The sequence below is a fragment of the Rhipicephalus microplus genome, chromosome 8, assembly GCF_043290135.1.
Source record: "Rhipicephalus microplus isolate Deutch F79 chromosome 8, USDA_Rmic, whole genome shotgun sequence".
In the NCBI taxonomy this organism is placed as follows: domain Eukaryota; kingdom Metazoa; phylum Arthropoda; class Arachnida; order Ixodida; family Ixodidae; genus Rhipicephalus; species Rhipicephalus microplus.
Window position 1 is genome coordinate 4,089,720 of NC_134707.1, and position 6,650 is coordinate 4,096,369.

At 42.7% G+C, this 6,650-nt stretch overlaps 1 protein-coding gene across 1 annotated transcript in view; it reads right to left on the reverse strand.

Moving 5' to 3' along the window:
• LOC119163963 (ras guanyl-releasing protein 3) overlaps window positions 1-5,459 on the reverse strand; it is a 182,260-nt gene extending 176,801 nt beyond the window's left edge. Inside the window, exon 1 of the mRNA XM_075870791.1 lies at window positions 5,169-5,459. The gene's annotated coding sequence lies outside the window, so the exon portion shown is untranslated. The remainder of the gene's footprint in view (window positions 1-5,168) is intronic.
• Window positions 5,460-6,650: the final 1,191 nt, after the last annotated feature.

Consider the following 6,650-nt stretch of genomic DNA (forward strand, 5'->3'; position numbering starts at 1 on the left):
CAGACTTATTATATCTAATTTCTCAACAATCTCCAGACGTCATAATTTTACAAGAAACTTGGCTGTCTTCTGATCAAAACTTCTATCTAAAAGACTATCAGTGCTTTCGACTGGACCGAGACTCACGTGGTGGAGGATTAATGTTTTTCATTTCATCCAAAATTTGCCATAAAGCACACTTAGTTTACCAACAAATATCACACGATTATGAAGTATTGGTTCTGGAAATTCACTTTCCCGGATGCGCGCCACTATCTATAGTCAACAACTACTTTCCGGCTGGAATACAAGATGAAAGAGCCCTTGACGTGACTGCGAGTTTTTGCAGAAACAGTATGCTATTTGTGGAAGACTTCAATTCCCATCACGTTTCATGGGGATTCCGCACTGATTCATCAGGAAAACGGTTGTGGGACTGGACTAACCGGAATAACCTTATTTGTTGGAACTCCAGAGTTCCGACATTCGTTCGATGTAATTCGAGGTCCGTCTTAGACTTGACATTTGCTAGCTCAAGTGTGACAATATTGTCTTGGACTGTTCTTGATACTGCTACAAGTAGTGATCACTGCCCCCTGGTATTTGAAGTCAGCATTCCTTTAGTGACGGTGGATCGCCAAGTGCAAAGTTTTGTAAACTACTCTAAATTTAAAAAGAACTTACAGTCAACGCTGTCTTCCTTGCCCAATATGGAAACAAATATGAAATCTATGAGCCTTTGTTCCACCCTAAAGTGTACAATTAAAAAATCACAGTTCACTATATCTTCAACAAAGGGAAAATTCATATCTGCCTGGTGGAATGCGGATTGCGCCAGAGATTATAGACGCCGCAACGCTGCATGGAAAAAACTCCTCACCAACCAATGTCCGACTAATTGGAGAAATTATTTATTTGCTAAAGCTACCTTTAGGAGAACAGTTTCATTAGCGAAAGACGATTATGAAGAAAAACGGTACAGCTACTTATCTAAGAGTGGCAACAAGAAAGCTCTATTCAGATTTCTCCGTAATCGTAAAGCTATTACAGCACACGTAAATATTGACTCAGTTATTTTTTCTCCAACTGATTTGGAAAATACATTAACGGAAATTGCAATAGAATTGGAGAAGAGATTTACATCACAAATCAAAATAAAGTGTGCAAAACCGTCATTCGAAAATGATTTTATTGAAGTAAGTAGGGATGAACTTGCGCAGGTCGTTCGTATTCTGCCAAACACAGGTCCTGGACCAGATGGCGTCACTTCGGAAATGTTAAAAATATTATTCGACATCTCTCCTGAAGACCTCCTTAACGTTGTCAACTATTCACTTGAAAATAGTTGGATACCTCCTGACTGGAGACTTGCAAAAATAATACCGCTTCTTAAAAAACAGGGACTAGGAATGCAGATAGATAACATTAGGCCAATCGCTTTAACATCACACGTAGTTAAGTTAATAGAAAGAATACTTTACATTAGAGTTACGAAGTTCATAACAGATAATGCGATACTCAGTGCGTGCCAGATTGGATTTAGACCAGGTTACTCTATATGGTGGGCGCATGTTGATTTAGAGGCTCGTATAAAGCTTGCTCGGCACATACGACAATATGCAGCCCTAGTAACCCTTGATTTAGCCAAGGCATATGACAGTGTTGAACATGCTATTCTTATCAATGTCCTAAAAGATCTTACGTTCCCGCAGTACATAACAAATTGGATATACGAATTTTTAAAAGACAGAAAATTTTATTGCTTCCAACGAGGTATTTCCTCGCCGAAGTATAGCCAAACGAGAGGTGTTCCTCAAGGCTCTGTTCTATCGCCTGTGCTATTTAACATTTTGTTAAGTTCAATACCACAGAGTGATAAGGTACACGTATATGTATATGCAGATGATATCGCGTTCTTTGCATCTGACAACGATATTTATTCACTACATTCGACTTTACAGTGTTATTTGGCAACATTAGAAACCTGGTTTCAGAAAATTCATATGAACCTGAACGTATCTAAAAGTGCTATAATAGTTTTTCCGTTGGACGCACCAGTTACTATTTCTCTTCAGTACCATCAAGAAATAATACCCCAGGTTAATTGTATTAAATATCTGGGAGTACTGTACGATCAAAAACTGAGCTGGCGTGACCACATTGAATATATTAAAATTAAGGCTACACGCGCTGTTGGAATGGTAAGTAGGCTTGGCCGCCTCCGTTCCGGTCTTCGCAGAGATACGATGATCATGATTTATCGCATGTACGTTCGTCCGATTCTTGAATTTGGATGTGTACTATTCTCTGGTGGACCAGCATACAAAATAAACCCCCTCGTTCTCTTAGAGCGGGAAGCCCTACGTAGTTGTTTAGGTGTGCCAAAATTCACAGCTAACAATGTTTTGTATCAAGAAGCTCGGATACCCACCCTTGCTTGCAGATTTCGTATTTTAACAGTAAACACCTATTTAAAATTTTCTGAATCCACTTTAAGAAGGCGACAATTTGTATTCTTTGCCGAGCCTGGTGTCTTTTTCAATGAGCATTGGTCCCGTTTATATAAACCCGAAGTGCTATTTGTTCAAACACTTCTAGATGCTTTAAATGTTAATATATTCGAGATCACACCAACTGTCAAACCAATCGGCCAAGTGCAAATAGAATTTGACGATATCTTTCCCATGAACGCTAAACACTTGCCCTCTAAATATTTGATTGGTTTATTAGAACAACACCTGTCTCAATTAGGTACTAATACAGTAATTGCAACGGATGCATCTATGAGTGGCGAGAAGGCAGGTGTGGGTATTTTTTCTCTCTCATTATTCTGGTCATTTTCATTACGCCTCCCAGATTATACACCAATATTTGAAGCGGAATTAACGGCCGTTATACTAGCTATTCGTAAACTTCCTTTGACTCATTCGACAGCTGTGATAGTGACTGACTCGTATTCTGTGTGTTCATTCTTATCATCGTCGTCGACATCAGCAGTACTAGAGACTTTTAAATCATTAATCCCAGCAAACATCCGTCTAGTGCGAATGATATGGGTGCCAGGCCATCGTAGTATATTTATAAACGAGATGGCTGACAAACTTGCGCGAACATCTCTTGATCTTCCGATTGTGCCAATTATGCCTCCTACAGCTTATGTAACAGCAGCGAGGTTTAGAAAACTTTCCCTTCTTGAAGACTCATCAAAAACCATGATACCGAATCCAGATTTCTCGCACCTGCACTTCACATGGAATAATAAATGGTGTCCCACGCGTAAATTGGAAGTCTTGGTAACAAAATTACGTTGCCGTGTACCACCTCTTAATTTCTACTTAAACAGGTCTGGTCTGGTGCCATCCCCTCTGTGCTCAAGCTGTAACGAACCTGAACATATCGACCATTTTCTTATCACATGTCACCGATTCAAAAATCAAAGAAAAAACTGCTTCGAAATTTTATTCAGAAAATTAGGAATATCACTTAATACTCCCAATATTTTGTCTTTTGGGGCCATTTCATTGGGACATAGCGACAGGAACATCTGCGGGGCTCTCTGCGATTTCATATATAACACAAGAAGATTACCTTGCTGAGTCAGCCATCAGCTCTCGAATTTTACTAGTCACACTACCACTTACTATTTAGCTGATACACTGCAATGATTCAACTTTCAGGAGAATTTCATATAACGATTCCACCACAGATATTTAACAAATTCTATTATTTCTCCCCCCCCCCTTTTTTTTTTCTTTTTTTTTCTTTTTTTTTAACATTGCGCCAAATTAATTTCACAGTCAAAACACAGTATTCATATTCCCCTAATCTAGAAAATCTATAGGTATTTACTTGCATTAACCACCGGCTTCTTGGCCAATCCCCCTTAGTGGGTGAGAGCCACAAAAGAAAGGAACAAGCAAGCAAGCAAGATTGATCCCTTTTTGCTGATCGCCTGTTACAGACGCCGCTACTTTTCGGGCACAAGTTCGCCCCAATAAACAGTTATTCGTACACCATTTGGATTGTACGTAACAATATGATTATGAGAGACGCTGTAGTGGAGGGCTCCGGAAATTTCGACTACCTGGGGTTTTTCAACGTGCACCCAAATCTGAGTACACTGGCTTACAACATTTCCGCTTCCACCAGAAATGCAGCCGCCACAGCCGGGATTTGATCCCGCGACCTGCGGGTCAGCAGCCGAGCACCTTGGCCGCTAGACCACCGTGGCGGGTCGAGTGCGGTGTTCTCCGCCACTACTAGGACGAGAGTGAGTGTACCCCAGGACTACTAGCTGAGCGGTGGCGAGCCGCCCTTCTCAGCCCACGTGCAGTGGACCGAATCTGGGCTGTCCAGCGAGCCAGGGCTATCGCCGAGGACATCTACGATGCTCCGCGGATGATGGCCCTGCAGGCCTAGCCCGGGCCAGTGATTCCTCGTTGGATCTTAAAGGTTATTGCAGTTACGCGTTCCACGCAGGACTTTCTTTTTTTATATGAAAACTATTATTCAATGGAATAGCTTTGTGTGTGAGCAAGAGTGCAGTGACAATTATTATGCTTTTTTTTTTCTCATCTTTGTAACACCCTTGCTGTAACACCTCAAGGCAAAAGGAGATATGTAAGAAATATGAGTTCGAAGTAAATGGTAATTTCAAGGCACTCAATATTGCATTCCGAGAAAGACAAACGAAGTAATGCGTGGTTTCGTGTGAATTTCTGTAAATCATTTATTTAGCATGTTCCGCTGCCGCGATGGTCTAGTGGCTAAGGTACTCGGCTGCTGACCCGCAGGTTGCGGGATCGGATCCCGGCTGCGGCGGCTGCATTTTCGAAGGAGGCGAAAATGCTGTAGGCGCGTGTGCTTAGATTTGGATGCACGTTAAAGAACCCCAGGTGGTCGAAATTTAGAGAAGAAAGTAATACTTTTTACGACTGTTTCTGGAATGTGGCACGGCGAACGAACCTTCGAACATTGCAGCGCATTCAACTACAGTCATAAGCAGTACAGTGAGATTAGGTCAAGACATATCGACTGTGCAAGTGGTTCAATTCATCGTGTCGTGCTCTCTTTAGGCCCCAAATCGGCCCAACTATTGCGCAAACAGGTTGCGTACACGAACGTAGCCACCACGGCTGAAGGGGCAACAGCGCGAACTGGGGGCGCAAATAATCGAACGCTGCGCTTACCTGAGCAGCGCCGCGTAAAGCCATGGACGTGCTGCCTGCCTCGTCCCGCCGGCAGCGGACAACAGCAGTGGGTGTTTCACGTCCGGCTTTGGAAGGTAGAACAAAACGGAACACGCGCATTGCTGGGTGCGAGCGAATTTCACGGGATTACGTCGTTGAATGTTTCACGCCGCGGAATGTTTCACGCCGGGAATGTTTCACGCCGCGGAATGTTTCACGCCGGGAATGTTTCACGCCGCTCTTCCGGGAACGCCATTGAAGCCACGCAGTATTTCACAGACGCATTGCGTGCGCTAAGTTATGCCGCCACAATCTAGCGAAACAAACAAGTACTGAAGCTAAATAACGTATAGGGGGGGGGGCATCTGGTCGGCTCCACCCCCAGGATCCCATTTCCCTCGGACACGACCGCGCCACGCACTGCTATAGGCGTGGCAGGAAATCGAACACATCAGTATTTCTGTAGCCCGGTTTCCTTATTGAGCATGCAGTGCCTGCTATCGTTCGCGTTATCGGTAAGCAGATTGTCAAGTTATATATCGCGCTACTATTCGCATGTCTGCGTTCGCATACGAAGCTGTAATTTATCGGAGCATAATGCAAAAAAAAAAAACAAGTAAGGCCTGCAGACTTTTTTTGCGCTTACCATTGTGTGCATTGTAATAAATTTGAGTCATTGTGACCATTGAATAAAACGGAAATGATATAATTTTGGCATAATTATAGGTGTCATTTCTTCCTTTTTACAATGAACACAAACATTGAGCATGCTATAGAACCTGCGTATGTGTGAAGCAATTAAGCAACGCTGTAGATGTGACAAGGTATATGCTGTTAGTTGCTTTAATCCATCTGCGGCCAAGACGCCACAAACGCCCTATCAAAGTTCGAAGAAGAAGTTTCCTTGCGAAACCGACGCAATTTGAAGGTAGTACACTTAAACGTTACCATGTAGTCGGCAGCAGATTATCTGGCGTTGACTTGAAGCGCACTCGTGTATATAGGACTTGCCGGCGCTCGCCTTAGCGACCGGGGACTTATGAAAAGTAATTTTAGATCAAATGTAGCGCTAGCGCACACAAAATGACGTCACTTTTTTACCAATTATTGCGTCACATCCGCTTTATTTTTTGTTCCGCCGTAGTGTTCCCTCCTCACATAGATGGCGCTAAATCCCATGACCTGCTATGAGCCGCCGTTTTCTGAATGTATGGGCTTCTATGCAGTCTTCGCTATCAGTTGTATTTACCTAGCATTTCTTTACGTTCAGCAGACACTTTGAGCGTCTATATACGAATCTCTCAATCTATCTATCTATCTATCTATCTATCTATCTATCTATCTATCTATCTATCTATCTATCTATCTATCTATCTATCTATCTATCTATCTATCTTCCTACATCTGGGTTCTCTCGTGGCCACTCCCTTAACTTGGTGTAAACCAAAATTATAGGGGGATAAGACGGGTTGGCTAATACGA